This window comes from Salmo salar, chromosome ssa16, assembly GCF_905237065.1.
Source record: "Salmo salar chromosome ssa16, Ssal_v3.1, whole genome shotgun sequence".
Taxonomy (NCBI): Eukaryota; Metazoa; Chordata; class Actinopteri; order Salmoniformes; family Salmonidae; genus Salmo; species Salmo salar.
In genome coordinates, this window is record NC_059457.1 from 87,625,142 (window position 1) to 87,644,901 (window position 19,760).

The window sequence follows — 19,760 nt, forward strand, 5'->3', positions numbered from 1 at the left end:
AACTCAAATGGCAGGTCAAAACCTGAGAGATTCCTTTACAGGAAGTGGCCTGTCTGACCATTTCTGGAACTTCTTTGCCATCTCTATCTTTTACTAAGGATCTCTGCTCTAACGTGACACTTCCTACGTCGTCCATAGGCGCTCAGAGCCCGGGAAAAACCTGAATGTCGTCATCCCAGCCCCAGGCTGAAACACATTATCGCCTTTCTCAAGTGGCCGATCAAGGGACTCTGGGCTTAGGCGCGTGACCTGACCGCCCCCGTCTTTGTGATTTTTTTCCTCTGTTTGCCGAAAAGGAGATTCCCGGTCGGAATATTATCGCTTTTCTACGAGAAAAATGGCATAAAAATTGATTTTAAACAGCGGTTGACATGCTTCGAAGTACGGAAATGGAATATTTAGAATTTTTTTGTCACGAATTGCACCATGCGCGCGACCCTTCTTTACCATTTCGGATAGTGTCTGGAACGCACGAACAAAACGCCGCTATTCGGATATAACGATGGATTATTTTGGACCAAACCAACATTTGTTAATGAAGTAGCAGTCCTGGGAGTGCATTCTGACGAAGACAACAAAAGGTAATCAAACTTTTATAATAGTAAATATGATTATGGTGAGTGCTAAACTTGCCGGGTGTCTAAATAGCTAGCCCGTGATGCCTGGGCTATGTACTTAGAATATTGCAAAATGTGCTTTCACCAAAAAGCTATTTTAAAATCGAACATATCGAGTGCATAGAGGAGGTCTGTATCTATAATTCTTAAAATAATTGTTATGCTTATTGTGAACGTTTATCGTGAGTAATTTAGTAAAATGTTAGCGAATTCCCCGGAAGTTTGCGGGGGGGTATGCTAGTTCTGAACGTCACATGCTAATGTAAAAAGCTGTTTTTTGATATAAATATGAACTTGATTGAACAAAACATGCATGTATTGTATAACATAATGTCCTAGGGTTGTCATCTGATGAAGATCATCAAAGGTTAGTGTTGCATTTAGCTGTCTTCTGGGTTTTTGTGACATTATATGCTAGCTTGAAAAATGGGTGTCTGATTATTTCTGGCTTGGTACTCTGCTGACATAATCTAATGTTTTGCTTTCGTTGGAAAATCTTTTTGAAATCGGACAGTGTGGTTAGATTAACGAGAGTCTTGTCTTTAAATAGCTGTAAAATAGTCATATGTTTGAGAAATTGAAGTAATAGGATTTTTAAGGTTTTGAAAATCGCGCCACAGGCTTCAAGTGGCTGTTACGTAGGTGGGACGAATTCGTCCCGCCTAGCCCATAGAGGTTAAAACAGTGTTCAGTTCCACCTGCTAGATCTGGCAAAGAAGCCTTCACCCGGGGGAAAAGAGTCTTAAGAATACTGTTGAGGTTGACACAATAGTCAACCATGTTTAGTTTTCAGAGATTGGTTCACCCTTTCGACCGCACCAGCAGATTGGGGACGATAGACACAATGAGTTCTCAAATCAATCTGCAAAGAATCTGACAAGGATGAAAAATCTTATTTACGAAATGCCAACCGTTGCCATAATACATTTTTTGACGGCAGACCCCATCTCCTAAGACGGCTCCGACAGAGATGGTCGCCTCGCTTCGAGTCCTTACGAAACTATGCAGTATTTAGTTTTTTATGTATTATTTCTTACATTGTTAGCCCAGAAAATCTTAAGTGTTATTACAGGTGCATCAAAGCTGGGACCAAGAGACTGAAAAACAGCTTCTGTCTCAAGGCCATCACTGTTAAACAGCCATCATTAACACAGAGACTGCTGCCTACATACAGACTCAAATCATTGGCCACTTTAATAAATCGATCACTAGTCACTTTAAACAATGCCACTTTAATAATGTTTACATATCCTACATTACTCATCTCATATGTATATACTGTATTTTATACCATCTATTGCATCTTGCCTATGCCGCTCGGCCATCGCTCATCCATATATTTATATGGACATATTCTTATTCCATCCATTTACAATTGTGTGTATAAGGTAGTTGTTGTGGAATTGATAGATTACTTGTTACTGTCGGAACTAGAAACACAAGCATTTCGCTACACTTGCATTAACATCTACTAACCATGTGTATGTGACCAATAAAATGTTATTTTATTTGATCTCTCTCACGAGTGCATTCGCCACAATGGCCGCTGTGGCTCTCCTGCAAGGGAAAGCTTCAATCCATTTAGAAAACATGTCAACAATCACCAAACAATAATTATTCCCCCACAAGGGATCAACTCAATGAATCCATCATTAAGTGCTCGAAGGGTCCTTCAGGCCTTGGATGGGACGCGGGGATATTGAAATGCCGCGTCCATCATTGTTAGTCTTGCAGAAATGTTCTGCAAAAACAGTAAAACCTACTGTACACCAATATTTATTTACAAGATCCACCATTCCTCCTTTAGACACATGATCCTGACCATGTGACAATTTTGTGAGGAAGTGGAATGTACAACGGGCATGGCAGGTCTGCTCCACTCATCCAGCCATACACCCGAGGCGTCCTTATGACAGCACCCAGCCCACTTGCGTTTCTCTGAAGCATCAGCCGTAGCCTGTAAAGCAACGATATCATTAACAGAGAAAAAGTTGGTGGGAGCTGGAACTATTGCCATCTGTAGGAGGGGGCCTGATACTTTATCACTGAGGTTAATGAGGGGAGTTGAACAACCTCCAACAGACAGGACACAAGCTTACTGTGAACAATTTGTTTTCCAGAGAAAGTCAAAAACCCTCTATTCTTCCACAATGTTCCAAAATCATGAACGACAACGCATATCTACTGTCGGTGTATATGTTAACAGAGCTATCTTTAGCCAAAATACAAGCTTTAGTCAAACCAAATAATTATGCTGCTTGAGCAGACAAGTGCGATGGGAGCCTTGCAAACTCCATCGTCTCTAAACTTGTCACAACAGCGTTACCAACTAATAGGGTCTTATTTACCATTACACTGAGCAGACCCTTCTACAAAAAACTCAAAATCCAGATTTTCTAATGGGGTGTCTCAAGCCCAACCTAGGCCTACAGTCAATCTTCATCCACCTCTGGCCTGCTGGCCCCCCTACCTCTGCGGAAGCACAGTTCCCGCTCAGCCCAGTCAAAACTGTTCGCTGCTCTGGCACCCCAATGGTGGAACAAGCTCCCTCACGACGCCAGGACAGCGGAGTCCATCACCACCTTCCGAAGACACCTGAAACCCCACCTCTTTAAGGAATACCTGGGATAGGATAAAGTAATCCTTCTAACCCCCCCCCCAAAAAAAAAGATATAGATGTACTACTGTAAAGTGGTTGTTCCACTGGATATCATAAGGTGAATGCACAAATTTGTAAGTCGCTCTGGACAAGAGCGTCTGCTAAATTATGTAAATGTAAATCTCAATAGCCAATCACAGCCCTCACAAAACAAAAACATGTCAAACCAGTTATAATTCTAAAACAATTAAGGCTATTAATGTCAATTTAAAAGGCTTCTATGAAAATCTATATCAAATCAGAATTAAATAACAGTTGGACTGATCTACAGCCTTCTTAGACTCAACTATCAGCAAAAAAAGAATAAAAGAAATCACCTAAAAGTAAATATTAGACACTGTTAAACATTTGCGTGAAGAAAAGCACCAGGTATGGAAAGCACCAGCTTTCCCATAGAATTTTATTTGACATGCTGGGACAAAGTAGCGGCCCAATTTACTCAAATGACAACACACATTTGTAAGGGCTGTCGTGAGAGAGAGACCAAGGTGCAGCGGAGTTAGTGTTCATCATAAAAGGTTTTAATGATCAACGAACACTATACAAAAGAAACCAAAAAACGACTAGCAACAGTTCTGTTAGGAACACACTAAACAGAAAACAATTACCCACAAAACCCAAAGGCAAAACATGCTCCTTATGTGTGACTCCCAATCAGCAACAATGAGCTTCAGCTGTGCCTGATTGGGAGCCACACACGGCCCAAAACAAAGAAATACAAAAACATAGAGAAAGGAACATAGAACGCCCACCCAATGTAACACCCTGGCCTAACCAAAATAAAGAACAAAAACCCCTCTCTATGGCCAGGGTGTTACAACGTTATGTATATATGTAGTTCTCTCACGTCACCCCGCTCCTCCGCTCTCTCCACTGGCTTCCAGTTGAAGCTCGCATCCGCTACAAGACCATGGTGATTGCCTACGGAGCTGTGAAGGGAACGGCACCTCCATACCTTCAGGCTCTGATCAGGCCCTACACCCAAACAAGGGCACTGCGTTCATCCACCTCTGGCCTGCTGGTCCCCCTACCTCTGAGGAAGCACAGTTCCCACTCAGCCCAGTCAAAACTGTTCGCTGCTCTGACACCCCAATGGTGGAACAAGCTCCCTCACGACGCCAGGACAGCGGAGTCAATCACCACCTTCCGGAGACACCTGAAACCCCACCTCTTTAAGGAATACCTAGGATAGGATAAAGTAATCCTTCTAACCCCCCCCCCCCCCTTAAAGGATTTAGATGCACTATTGTAAAGTGGTTGTTCCACTGGATATCATAAGGTGAATGCACCAATTTGTAAGTCGCTCTGGATAAGAGCGTCTGCTAAATGACTTAAATGTAATGTAAATGTAAATGTAACAAACAATTTCAGTTATACTAAATTCAGGAAAATCCAGAGAGTCCCCTACTGATTATAGACCCACAAGTTTAATAAACTGTGACGGTCAAATAATAAAGCTTATAAGAATGGCAAAAGTATTACTAGACTTAACATATCAAATCAAACATTGTATATTAAAAATAGACAAACAAAAACACATTTCAGTTTAATACAATACGCAAAAAAACGAGATATAGATTTATCAAAAATGGTGGTTGATGCCGAAAAGGCTTTTGACTGTCTTGAAGGGCCTTTTCTATTCAAAACTTTAGAAACTTAAAATTTGAGCAGAAAAAATAAATGTTATAAAAAGATTGTATTAATGTCAGAAAGCTAAAATATACACAAATATATTTTCTGATGAAATAGTTGTATAAAGGAGCACAAGACAGGGATGTCCCCTCTCCCTCCTGTTTGCGCAGGCAGTTGAACCGCTTGCAGAAAGAATTAGACAGGACCCAAACGTAACAGGTATCAGTATTGGTAAACATGAATATAAAATAAACTTATTTACAGATGATCTCCTGATATACCTGACCAATATTGGACCACAAAATATGAAATACTTCGGATGCTTAATAAGTGACAACAAATAACAAAACGCTATATAAAGATAACTTTATTCCATTACTTAACAATATGACAGCAGATGTAATTAAATGTAATAATCTTTCCAATCTGACAGGTAGAATAAACCTCTAAAGAATGGCATGGCTCCCAAAGTTTTAGTATTTATTCTCCATAATACCAATTACCCCACAATCTTTAAAAAGTATACTCTGTCATAAGACTGTATATGGACAAATAAAATTCATAGAATAAAAAGGAAAGTTTCACATCTTCCTAAATCTGGCGGGTAGTTTTAACCTTCCAGATTTGGAATTGTATCAACTCACTACTCAGGGCTTTTACTTGCGACATATAGTTAAATGCACTAAAGAGGAACAATGGGTGTTTGGTTCATATTGAAGATGTGCATGTTCATCCCCACTGAGCGACTATGGGTGAGAACCTCCTTCCCCAGCTCAGCTATCCCCATTGAGATCGTGTCTGTGCCTCGACCTAGGTTGGGCAAAACTAAACATGGCGGTGTTCGCCATAGTAATCTCACTAGAATAAAGACCTCCTTCATTCCTGCCATTATTGAAAGAGATTGTGATACCTCACATCTCAAAATAGGGTTACTTCAAGTTAGATCCCCCACTTCCAAGGCAGTTATAGTCAATGAACTAATCACTGTTCATACATTTACATTTTAGTAATTTAGCAGATGCTCTTATCCAGAGCGACTTACAGTAGTGAATGCATATATTACATTTCATGGATTTTTTTATTTTTGTACTGGCCCCCCGTGGGAATCGAACCCACAACCCTGGCGTTGCATACACCATGCTGGTGTTGCAAACACCATGCTCTACCAACTGAGCCACAGGGAACCCCTGTGAATCATAATCTTGATGTGATTGGCCTGACTGAAACATGGCTTAAGCCTGATGAATTTACTGTGTTAAATGAGGCCTCACCTCCTGGTTACACTAGTGACCATATCACCCGCGCATCCCGCAAAGGCGGAGGTGTTGCTAACATCTACGATAGCAAATTTCAATTTACAAAAACAAAAATGACGTTTTCGTCTATTGAGCTTCTAGTCATGAAATCTCTGCAGCCAACTCAATCACTTTTTATAGCTACTGTTTACAGGCCTCCTGGGCCATATACAGCGTTCCTCACGGAGTTCCCTGAATTCCTATCGGACCTTGTAGTCATAGCAGATAATATTCACATTTTTTGGTGACTTTAATATTCACATGGAAAAGTCCACAGACCCACTCCCAAAAGGCTTTTGGAGCCATCATCGACTCAGTGGGTTTTGTCCAACATGTCTCCGGACCTACTCACTGCCACAGTCATACTCTGGACCTAGTTTTGTCCCATGGAATAAATGTTGTGGATCTTAATTAATGTTTTTCCTCATAATCCTGGACTATCGGACCACCATTTTATTACGTTTGTAATCGCAACAAATAATCTGCTCAGACCGCAGCCAAGGATCATTAAAAGTTGTGCTATAAATTCTCAGACAACCCAAAGATTCCTTGATGTTCTTCCAGACTCCCTCTGCCTACCCAAGGACGTCAGAGGAAAAAAATCAGTTAACCACCTAACTGAGGAACTCAATTTAACCTTGCGCAATACCCTAGATGCAGTCGCACCCCTAAAAACTAAAAACATGTGTCATAAGAAACTAGCTCCCTGGTACACAGAAAATACCCGAGCTCTGAAGCAAGCTTCCAGAAAATTGGAACGGAAATGGCGCCACACCAAACTGGAAGTCTTCCGACTAGCTTGGAAAGACAGTGCCGTGCAGTATCGAAGAGCCCTCACTGCTGCTCGATCATGCTATTTTTCCAACTTAATTGAGGAAAATAAGAACAATCCAACATTTATTTTTGATACTGTCGCAAAGCTAACTAAAAAGCAGCATTCCCCAAGAGAGGATGGCTTTCACTTCAGTAGTAATACATTCATGAACTTCTTTGAGGAAAAGATCATGATCATTAGAAAGCAAATTACGGACTCCTCTTTAAATCTGCGTATTCCTCCAAAGCTCAGTTGTCCTGAGTCTGCACAACTCTGCCAGGACCTAGGATCAAGGGAGACACTCAAGTGTTTTAGTAATATATCTCTTGACACAATGATGAAAATAATCATGGCCTCTAAACCTTCAAGCTGCATACTGGACCCTATTCCAACTAAACTACTGAAAGAGCTGCTTCCTGTGCTTGGCCCTCCTATATTGAACATAGTAAACGGCTCTCTATCAACGGGAAGTGTACCAAACTCACTAAAAGTGGCAGTAATAAAGCCTCTCTTGAAAAAGCCAAACCTTGACCCAGAAAATATAAAAAACTATCGGCCTATATCGAATCTCCCATTCCTCTCAAATTTTTTTGAAAAAGCTGTTGCGCAGCAACTCACTGCCTTCCTGAAGACAAACAATGTATACGAAATGCTTCAGTCTGGTTTTAGACCCCATCATAGCACTGAGACTGCACTTGTGAAGGTGGTAAAGGACCTTTTAATGGTGTCAGACCGAGGCTCTGCATCTGTCCTCGTGCTCCTAGACCTTAGTGCTGCTTTTGATACCATCGATCATCACATTCTTTTGGAGAGATTGGAAACCCAAATTGGTCTACACGGACAAGTTCTGGCCTGGTTTAGATCTTATCTGTCGGAAGATATCAGTTTGTCTCTGTGGATTGTTTGTCCTCTGACAAATCAACTGTAAATTTCGGTGTTCCTCAAGGTTCTGTTTTAGGACCACTATTGTTTTCACTATATATTTGACCTCTTGGGGATGTCATTCGAAAACATAATGTTAACTTTCACTGCTATGCGGATGACAAAGAGCTGTACATTTTGATGAAACATGGTGAAGCCCCAAAATTGCCCTCGCTGGAAGCCTGTGTTTCAGACACAAGGAAGTGGATGGCTGCAAACTTTCTACTTTTAAACTTGAACAAAACAGAGATTCTTGTTCTAGGTCCCAAGAAACAAAGAGATCTTCTGTTGAATCTGACAATTAATGTTGATGGTTGTACAGTCATCTCAAATAAAACTGTGGACCTCGGCGTTACTCTGGACCCTGATCTCTCTTTTGACGAACATATCAAGACTGTTTCAAGGACAGCTTTTTTCCATCTATGTAAAATTGCAAAAATCTGAATTGTTCTGTCCAAAAATGATGCAGAAAAATTAATCCATACTTTTGTCACTTCTAGGTTAATCTACTGCAATGCTCTACTTTCCAGCTACCCGGATAAAGCACTAAATAAACCTCAGTTAGTGCTAAATACAGCTGCTAGAATCCTGACTGGAACCAATAAAATGCATCATATTACTTCAGTGCTAGCCTCCCTACACTAGATTCCTGTTAAGGCAAGGGCTGATTTCAAGGTTTTACTGCTAACCTACAAAGCATTACATGGGCTTGCTCCTACCTATGTTTCCGATTTGGTCCTGCCGTACATACCTACACGTACGCTACGGTCACAAGACGCAGGCCTCCTAATTGTCCCTAGAATTTCTAAGCAAACAGCTGGAGGCAGGGCTTTTTCCTACAGTGAGGGAAAAAGGTATTTGATCCCCTGCTGATTTTGTACGTTTGCCCACTGACAAAGAAATGATCAGTCTATAGTTTTAATGGTAGGTTTATTTGAACAGGCAAACGTACAAAATCAGCAGGGGATCAAATACTTTTTTCACTCACTGTATAGAGCTCCATTTTTATGGAATGGTCTGCCTACCCATGTGATAGAGAGACTCAGTCTCAACCTTTAAGTCTTTATTGAAGACTCATCTCTTCAGTAGGTCCTATGATTGAGTGTAGTCTGGCCCAGGAGTGTGAAGGTGAACGGAAAGGCACTGGAGCAACGAACCGCCCTTGCTGTCTCTGCCTGGCCGGTTCCCCTCTCTCCACTGGGATTCTCTGCCTCTAACCCTATTACAGGGGCTGAGTCACTGGCTTACTGGTGCTCTTCCATGCCGTCCCTAGGAGGAGTGCGTCACTTGAGTGGGTTGAGTCACTGACGTGGTCTTCCTGTCTGGGTTGCCCCCCCCCCCCCTTGGGTTGTGCTGTGGTGGAGATCTTTGTGGGCTATACTCGGCCTTGGCTCAGGATGGTAAGTTGGTGGTTGAAGTTATCCCTCTAGTGGTGTGGGGGCTGTGCTTTGGCAAAGTGGGTGGGGTTATATCCTGCCTGTTTGGCCCTGTCCGGGGGTATCATCGGATGGGGCCACAGTGTCTCCTGACCACTCCTGTATCAGCCTCCAGTATTTATGCTGCAGTAGTTTATGTGTCGGGGGGCTAGGGTCAGTCTGTTATATCTGGAGTATTTTTCCTGTCTTATCCGGTGTCCTGTGTGAATTTAAGTATGCTCTCTCTAATTCTCTCTTTCTTTCTTTCTCTCTCTCGGAGGACCTGAGCCCTAGGACCATGCCTCAGGACTACCTGGCATGATGACTCCTTGCTGTCCCCAATCCACCTGGCCGTGCTGCTGCTCCAGTTTCAACTGTTCTGCCTGCGGCTTTGGAACCCTGACCTGTTCACCGGACGTGCTACCTGTTCCAGACCTGCTGTTTTCAAGTCTCTAGAGACAGCAGGAGAGGTAGAGATACTCTCAATGATCGGCTATGAAAAGCCTTCTGACATTTACTCCTGAGGTGCTGACCTGTTGCACCCTCAACAACTACTGTGATTATTATTATTTGACCATGTTGGTCATTTATGAACATTTGAACATCTTGGCCATGTTCTGTTATAATCTCCACCCGGCACAGCCAGAAGAGGACTGGCCACCCCTCATAGCCTGGTTCCTCTCTAGGTTTCTTCCTAGGTTTTGGCCTTTCTAGGGAGTTTTTCCTAGCCACCGTGCTTCTACACCTGCATTGCTTGCTGTTTGGGGTTTTAGGCTGGGTTTCTGTACAGCGCTTTGTGGCATCAGCTGATGTAAGAAGGCCTATATAAATAACTTTGATTTGATCTTACTTACAGGACTTCAAGTTGTAAAATAACGAACTACTCCTTTAATGGAGTGGAAGGCTCTATGAAAGGGATGTTTCACCCCAAAAACTTTATTGTAGTATTTTGTTCATTAGTACACTGCAATCACGTTTTCAAGAACTTTCAGTACAAAGCACAAAGTGTGATGATGATGATGATAATAATGATATGAAAATGACAAATGACAATTGCCTGTAATTTGCATCATCACACTTTTTTGCTATGTACTGCAGTGTACCCTAATCCTGGTCCAGGGGACCCAAGGGGGTGTGCTTTTTTGTTTTTGCCCTAACACTCACACACTGGATTCAACTAAGCAACTCAAGCCTTTGAATTGAATAAGGTATGTGAGTGCTAGGGCAAAAACAAACATTTACACCCCTTGGGACCAGGATTGGGGAACACTGCTGTACTGAAAGTCCTCCATCTTCAGAACTTCACTGTTGACATGCACATTTTTGGGATTGTTTACAGGGTGAAGAAACCAATGTGTACATTTGTAATTTGATTAAACTATCCCTTAAATTGCCGTTCCTTTGGAGTTACATTTAGTTAGAGGTGCATTTGCTCTCAGCATGTGTTATAAATAAACATTCATTTATTTTATAAAGAAAACTGCTTTTGTCATCTGTTAAATTTTGTTTATCTTTGTACTTTAGTTTACCCCACTGAGGAGGCGGCGGCAGCAGCAGTAGTAGCATCTATCCCCTTCTCATGTAATGGGGTAAGGGCCATCCCAAGGATCCCAGAATGCACTACTGTGGTAGTGGAGAACAGGAAGTTCCCGGCAGGCGGGCACCATTCTTCAGAATAAAGAAAGCGCCAAAACGGTGCAGTCAAGAAAATAACCTTTGTGTGTGTCCGTTTCAGTTTATTACTACAGGTATGGAATAGCACGTTTAAACTTTACAATATCGAAAGAACATGTCATTCCATGCTAGGTAACAAATCCATTAAGGTATTATCACGTTTGGTAAAGGTTTGATGTGTAATTTCTGTGTCAAACCGAGTGAAGAACGTGGTAAACTATTTTACAAGTCACATAGCTAGAGACTTTGGGTTTGTCTGAGTGGATGTACATATTTTTCTCAAGGTAATTTCATAAAGAATCCATTTATTTGAGATTTTTTGTTGCATGTTATTGGTTTTGTGTAAAATTAAACGAGCTGGTAAAATGGCGGCGCCCACTCGGTCTGTTACTACAGTGTGAACGGGAAATACAATCGTTTTTTGATTGAAATGATACAATAAAGACGCGGTTGTTCAGGAAAATAGTAACCTTGCAATGTACTACATGGTTTTTGAGTCATTTTATGTGAACTTAGGAAATCTACTATAACGTGCTCTTACGTTGTGTCCTTTGTGTCTAATGTGAATTAATTAATGTTTTCAAATCACATTTTATTTGTCACATGCGCCGAATACAACATGTATAGACCTTAAAGTGACATGCTTACTTACAAGCCCTTAACCAACAGTGCAGTTTTAAGAAAATACCTTAAAGTAAGAGATAAGAATAATGAAAGAGCAGCACTAAATAACAATAGCGGCGCAATATACAGGGGGTACAGAGTGCGGGGGGCACCGGTGTCGAGGTAATTATGTACATGTAGGTAGAGTTATTAAAGTGGCTATGCATAGTTAAGAGAGTAGTAGCAGCAGTGTGTGGGGGCGGCAAATGTAAATAGTCTGGGTAGCCATTTGATTAGCTGTTCGGGAGTCTTATGGCTTGGGGGTAGAAGCTGTTTAGAAGCCTCTTGGACCAAGACTTGGGGCTCTGGTACTGTTTGCCGTCCGGTAGCAGAGAAAACAGTTCAGGAAGCTTGGCCCTGGTGATGTACTGGGCTGTACATACTACCCTCTGTAGTGCCTTGCAGTCAAAGGCCAAGCAGTTGCCATACCAGGTAGTGATGCAACCAGTCAGGATGCTCTCGATGGTGCAGCTGATTAACTTTTTGAGGATCTGAGGACCCATGCCAAATCTTTTCAGTCTCCTGAGGGGAATAGGTTTTGTTGTGTCCTCTTCACGACTGTCTTGGTGTGCTTGAACCATGTTAGTTTGTTGGTGATGTGGACTCCAAGAAACTTGACGCTCTCAACCTGCTCCACTACAGCCCCGTCGATGAGAATGGGAGCGTGCTCAGTCTTCCTTTTCCTGTAGTCTACAATCATCTCCTTTTGTCTTGATCACGTTGAGGGAGAGGTTGCTGTCCTTGCACCACACAGTCAGGTCTCTGACCACCTCCCTATAAGCTTTCTCATCATTGTCGGTGATCGGGCCCACCACTGTTGTCATCAGCAAACTTAATGGTGGTATTGGATTCGTGCCTGGCTGTACACTCATGAGTGAACAGGGAGTACAGGAGGGGACTGAGTACGCACCCCTGAGGGGCCCCCGTGTTGAGGATCAGTATGGTGGATGTGTTGTTACCTACCCTTGCCACCTGGGGGCGGCCTGTCAGGAAGTCCAGGATCCATTTGCAGAGGGAGGTGTTTAGTCCCAGGGTCCTTAGCTTGGTGATGAGCTTTGAGGGCACTATGGTGTTGAACGCTGAGCTGTAGTCAATAAATAGCATTCTCACGTAGGTGTTCCTTTTGTCCAGGTGAGAAAGGGCAGTGTGGAGTGCAATTGAGATTGCATCATCTGTGGATCTGTTGGTGCAGTATGCAAGTTGGAGTGGGTCTAGGGTTTCTGGGATAATGCTGTTGTGAGCCATGACCAGCCTTTCAAAGCATTTCACAGCTACAGATGTGAGTGCTACGGGTCGGTAGTCATTTAGGCAGGTTACCTTAGTGTTCTTGGGCACAGGGACTATGGTGGTCTGCTTGAAACATGTTGGTATTACAGACTCAGACAGGGAGAGGTTGAAAATGTCAGTGAAGACACTTGCCAGTTGGTCAGCGCATGCTTGGAGTACACGTCCTGGTAATCCGTGTGGCCCAGCGGCCTTGTGAATGTTGACCTGTTTAAAGGTCTTACTCACATTGGCTGCGGAGAGCATGATCACACAGTTGTCTGGAACAGCTGATGCTCTCATGCATGTTTCAGTGTTCCTTGCCTCAAAGCGAGAATAGAAGTTATTTAGCTCGTCTGGTAGGCTCGTGTCACTGGGCAGCTCTCGGCTGTGCTTCCCTTTGTAGTCTGTAATAGTTTGCAAACCCTGCCACATCCGACGAACGTTGGAGCCGGTGTACTACGATTCGATCTTTGTCCTGATGTTAGTCCTGTATTTGTTGTCAATGCTTAGCTACCTGATCTACTGAAATGAGATCAGTGCTTGATTTGGACAGGAGCTCACCGGAGCAGAGTACTTACATTTCTACTGCTTGAGATCATGTTCCTCTTATAGAATATTAGCTCAACAGTATTGTGGAGCTCCTGCACCTAAATATAAACACTACCGGCACCTATTTCAGTCCAAGTCAAGCACTGAATTAGATAATTGAAAAAAAGAAATATAATATATTTTTAGGGAATAAAGAAAGTGCCTGAACTGTCAAGACTAACTTCTGTGTCTTTTTTTCTTTATTACTACTGGCCGACTAGAATTAAGTGTGAGGCCGGTAACATCAACAGTGAGGACAGACCCAGCCTGCCTCTCTCCTTCCACACTGAGTCCAAACCTATAGTCACTGGGTCCTGATAATGGCAGTGGAGCCCAGTTTGCACTGCAGGATCCAGAGATGGCATCAGTGAAGATGGAAGACTGCAGTCAAATACTGGAGCTGAATGTCAACATGAAAGATGAAGAAGAGGAGAAGATTGGGAAATCTGTTTCTCATGGTAAGAGCAGGTTCTATCTAAGTTTGTGTTGTTCGTTCCAACTTCCCACTGTATGAAAAGTTGCAGTAGGACTGTTTCATGATGAACTGTTTCAATGAGAAGGTAGATGTTGGTAACTGGTGTTGACTGATCAGATCAAATGATTGAGATAAAGAGCCGTTGTGTTGAACACTGTGCGATGTTTAACAGTGAGAACGGCAGAATGGTGAACTTACTAAATGAAATGAGAGGTTGACTGTGTGATATTAGGTTGCTTCTTGTGTAAAACATTTCTGTCTGGATTTTAATGATTTGTATGTATCTCGTGTAAATATTTTCTGTCTGGATTTTAATGATTTGTATGTCACCCAGTAAAATCAATGATCAAATTACCATTAGAGGAATCAAATGATATTCATCAGTACAGAATCCCAGCTGTGAAGAGACGCTCTTCACTCCTATTTAAACCCACATTAAACACATTGTGTTTTAGTTTATTGTTTTTACGCTTTACGTTTTAATTCATGGTTACTTTTTTTGTCCAGGAAAAACAATCTTTCATGTATTTTAATTTCTGCACCTTTATTATTATTATTAACATTTATTTTAGATAACAGCTCTATGTTACATACAACAGAGCGAAAGGGAGGGGGTTGGACATGATACAAATTACCAAAAACTCAATACTCTGCCAAACAACCGGCATGTTTTTCAAATTTCCAAGGAACGATTCCAGTGGTCATGAGAATTTCATCTGCTCCGATTGGATGAAACAGGCCGCACTGCTGTATGGGATGAGTAGTTTGTTTTCCCCTAACTGGTATGTACACAGTCTTGTACCCTAGACTCTTCTTCCATATCACTTTTTTTTGTTATGATTTCTAGTCTTTTGAATGAATGGTTCACCCTAGAGTTGTGGGTTCGATTCCCACAGGGGACCAGTGCGGAAAAAAAAGTATTAAAATGTATGCACTCACTACCGTTACATGGCACTATTTTTTGTTATGATTTCTAGTCTTTTGAATGAATGGTTCACCCTGGAGTTGTGGGTTCGATTCCCACAGGGGACCATTGCGGGGGAAAAAAGTATTAAAATGTATGCACTCACTACTGTTCTGCTAAATGACTAATGTCAATTTGCAATACGTTAGGAGATACAGAACATTGCTTTCTTAATTTCATCTGTCACATTATTATGTAGTTTACGGTAGTCCCCCAGTCACGTGGTGTTTGATGACAAACACACAACGAGAAGAGACCGGAGCCTTGTGAGTCAGTTACTGTTGTGCAGCATGCGCCATCTAATTACAGTATGGAATTCACAACTAAATGTTTGCCAGCTAGATATCTTACAGCTGTTAAGTTAACAGTCTACAATGTGTTAAATGCTCTGCAGTTGTGCATTTGCTTTGCTAATTTATTAGCTAGTTAGCTCAGTGGTTATCTTATTTTTCTTCTTCCAAAATCAAACATTCGTTAGGTAACAGCAGATAATCGCCTCCTGGATCAAGAGCCTTGCAGGCTAATATTCGTTTTGTTCCTGCAACAAACTGTAAGTGGCGTTTTTGAGTTATCTGTATAGTTTAAGTCAGAAACTGTACAAAATGTTCGCAATGCGTTCATTAGCATTAGCTAATACTCTCTTTGAGGATTCCTTAGTACTTGTTAGCATTCTGCTAACTGACGTTTTTTGGGATTTGAATATTTGTACTTTTTATATAAATACCTGTAGTCAACTTGTGCACTAGGTCATAGATAAAGCACATCGCCTTCATAATTTGCCCGTTAGATATTTTTCATAATTTAGATTTTGGCACCTATTACCACACCCCTTTCAAAGACACTTCAATCGTTTGTCTTGCTGATTCACCCTCTAAATGGCCCACATAAACAATCCATGTCTAAATTATCTCAAGATTTAAAATTCCTCCTTTAACCTGTCTCCACCCCTTCATCTACAGTGATTTTGAAGTGGATTTAACAAGTGACATCAATAAGGGATCATAGTTTTCACCTGGTCAGTCTATGTCATGGAAGGAGCAGGTGTTCCTAATATTTTGTACAATCACTGTTTATCACACTGACTTTTATTTCTGATGCTGTTCACACAGGTCACATTGAGACATTCTCTACATCCAGAGAGCAACAACAGGAAGATCACAGACCTAAGAGGTCTCACCACTGCCCATATTGTAAGAAGATTTTCCCAATTCTTTCAAAGCTAAAAATACACCTAAAAATACACACAGGAGAGAAGGCGTACTCCTGCTCTGACTGTGGGTTGAGATTCTCTCAACAGAGCAGCTTAAAATCACACCAAAGCATACACACAGGAGAGAAGCCTTACTCTTGCTCTGACTGTGGAAAATGCTTCACAACGTCATCTGACCTAACAGTTCACCAGAGAACACACAGGAGAGAAGCCTTTTTCCTGCTCTGACTGTAGGGGGAGATTCTCTCGACGGAGCATTTTAAAAATACACCAACATATACACACAGGAGAGAAGCCTTACTTCTGCTCTGACTGTGGGAAAAGTTTCTCCCTATTGGATACCTTAACTTCTTTGGGATAGGGGGCAGTATTTTCACGTCCGGATAAAAAAAGTTCCGATTTAATCTGTTTACTACTCCTGCCCAGAAACTAGAATATGCATATAATTAGTAGATTTGGATAGAAAACACTCTAAAGTTTCTAAAACTGTTTGAATGGTGTCTGTGAGTATAACAGAACTCATATGGCAGGCCAAAACCTGAGAAGATTCCATACAGGAAGTGCCCTGTCTGACAATTTGTTGTCCTTCTGTTGCATCTTTATTGACATTACATCATCTGTGCTGTAACGTGACACTTTCTAAGGCTTCCATTGGCTCTCTAAAGCCGCCAGAAAGAGGAATGGGGTGTCTGCTGTCTCTGGGCAAAGTACAGCAGCAGAGTTTGTAAGTGGTCAGCCTGGAGACAGTGAGACTGAGATGTGCGTTCACGAGACTTCTCCATTTTTTTCTTTCAGCCTTTGAATGAATACAACGTTGCCCGGTTGGAATATTATCGCTATTTTACAAGAAAAATAGCATAAAAATTGATTTTAAACATGCTTCTAAGTACGGTAATGGAATATTTGAATTTTTTTGTCACGAAATGCGCTCGCGCGTTTCCCTTCGGATAGTGACCTGAACGCACGAACAAAACGGAGGTATTTGGGAGATAAGTCTTACTCCTGTTCTGACTGTGGTAAATGCTTCTCAACATCAAGTGGTCTGAAAGTTCATCAGAGAGTGCACACAGGAGAGAATCCTTAATCCTGCTCTGACTGTGGGGCAAGATTCTCTCAACAAAGCAATTTAAGCACACAAACGGATACAAACGAGCGAAGCCTTTTGCAGATTAAAAACATATTTTTTTGCTGGATTGACAATGGGGTCCATCACACTCTCTGATTTACCATTTACTGTTCAACGTAACCTCCCTTTTTGGTAACAAAAGGAGAAAAGCCTCATCAGTTCTCTCAGACCAGCTAAGATTAAAGTCACTCCATCACTTAATTCTCATCTCATAATAAGTGGTAACAGTGAATTGGATCAAATGAAGAAAGTGTAGAACACTATTGTTGTCCTATTGTTTCTCACTGTGATTGAATTGTGCAGAAGAAAGGGAGCATTATAGAATATTAGCCTCTTTACTTGTCAGTTTTGGTGTGTTTTGTTTTGTTAGCTTCGACTGCAAAAAATATTGAGATGACCTTGGGTTTGCCCTTAGCGTTGAATATCCTCTGAGGCTGGTTGACTGGGTGGTTCTGCTTCCGTCTGAAGTTGTCTGTGAGATTGAGATGGTAGACACAACATGTATCAGATAGAGATGGAGTGATCAGTTTTCTCCATTCGTTAGGGTGGATTATTTTTTTACTACTAAGGGACTGTACGTTATTTATAATGAGGGATACCTGGAGAAAATTGTATCTCTGAAATAAAAATGTATGCCCCTCCCTTCACTAAAATATATTTTTACCCGGCCCTCCCTGAACGCTTGGGAAAAACAAGTGACTCTCCCCTATACCCAAAATAATAATTAAAACATAAAGTGGATAGCAGAGAACATGCCTGTAGTTTACCCTCACTCCTAGAACAGACCAGAGCCTTAGATATGCAGTTTTAGAAACAGTTCTTCATTTTGTAAGCGTCACATGTCAAAGGTTGTGGATTCCCAGAACACCATGTACAAGGGTAGGGGTGAAAATATATCCATTATAATATAAGCACTGCATGAATCTCATCTTATTTCCATTCAAAAATTTCCTTTTATAAACTCATTTCATGCAATTCTACATCATTTTACATGACTGGAGACAATCCAATTTTTTATTTTTTATACCAGAACAGTGCATGACAATGAATGAGGCATATTGCAGCACCAAAGACCTTTTGATTTCTATACAGGCTATTGTTCAAAAAGATTCTACAACGGGTTGGTCAAAAGAAGCTTTGTGATTGGTTGAGACGTGTTCTAAGCCATTCTAAAAACACTGTTTAGCACAGATAATCCTATGATGCAAAAATGGGAATCTTGTTTTCTGTTCCGTCTGACAGATCCCTGCTCATCCACTGGCCCATCAGCCCAGCCAGCCAATTCATTAACTTGATCTCCACTGTAAAAGGCATCTAGACATTATTTCCCCTTGCTTTTAGCCAAACATTTTTGTTTGCATCAAAGGGGGGCTTGTACAAACGTTGCTGTCTGTCTTTCAACATTTGCAACATTGTTTCAATACTGAAATTCGATATGCACTATGCTATTGAGAATTAACGTGTCAGGACGAATCTGACATCTTGTCTCAGCCAGTCGAAATCATGAATCCGCATAATCTTTATGGATATATACAAAGAAATGTCAATTTAAAAACAGGTCAAACAAAATTAAAAGCAGTTACTTTGCTCTTATTCTAGCTGCATGGTTTGATGTGACTGTTAATTGTAGTTGGCTAGCTAGCAAGCAAGGGATAAGAGTGTTGCCAGACAGCATGGCAACGGAACATTTAGAACTGATGGATTCTATTAAAATGCAACATGTTTCAAGTTAAACTGTAGTTAGTTTGTATCCTGTTTAGTGAATGATTACTGTGAGTATTAATGGAGTTTAGGACATGAAACTGTGTGTATGCTCATTTAGAAATGTTGACCCAATCAGAGAAGAGGAAATTGACTCGGATCAGAGAGCAGGGTCAGGCCCAGAACAGAAGATGGACGGGTTGTGATTCTGACATCTGGCTAAACAAAGAGGACCATGGACATTCCACAGGGGAAAAGAGGGAAACTCATTGGGGCCATAAAATGTATAGCTGGGGAGGTGATGCCAATAAGGGAAGAGTATAAAATGTGTTGTGAGCTTTCTGAATGCATGCACTCAGCTGACTGTATCCTTGGTATTAAACACTCTCTTAAACTTCTCTTGAGCTTTAGGTCTCAATTCCTTATTGCAAAGAGGTTGCAATTGCATTTTTCTTCTTAACACTATCAAAGCTAAAAATACACCTAAAAATACACTCAGGACTGTGGGAAGAGCTGCAAAATATCAAGAGATCTGACAGTTCATAATTCAACACTGGAGAAAAGCCCTACTCCTGTTCTGACTGTGGGAAGAGTTTCTCTCAGCAGAGCAACTTAAAAGGACACCAACATATACATGTGAGAATCCTCATCATTCTCTGACGAGCTAAGATTAAAATCATTCCATCACTTAATTCTCAATAAATCGTAGCACAATTTACTGTAATCCTATTGTTTCTCAC

General features: G+C 41.4%; 1 long non-coding RNA gene across 2 annotated transcripts; it reads left to right on the forward strand.

Moving 5' to 3' along the window:
• The first annotated feature begins 14,823 nt into the window (after window positions 1-14,823).
• LOC106575399 (uncharacterized) lies at window positions 14,824-19,419 on the forward strand. 2 transcript variants are annotated; one of them, XR_001321738.2, is made up of 4 exons: window positions 14,824-15,249; window positions 15,462-15,533; window positions 16,093-16,173; window positions 18,562-19,419. It is a non-coding gene; the product is annotated as an uncharacterized lncRNA (long non-coding RNA). The 2 variants fall into 2 exon arrangements; XR_006759620.1 differs by having other exon boundaries at window positions 14,829-15,533.
• Window positions 19,420-19,760: the final 341 nt, after the last annotated feature.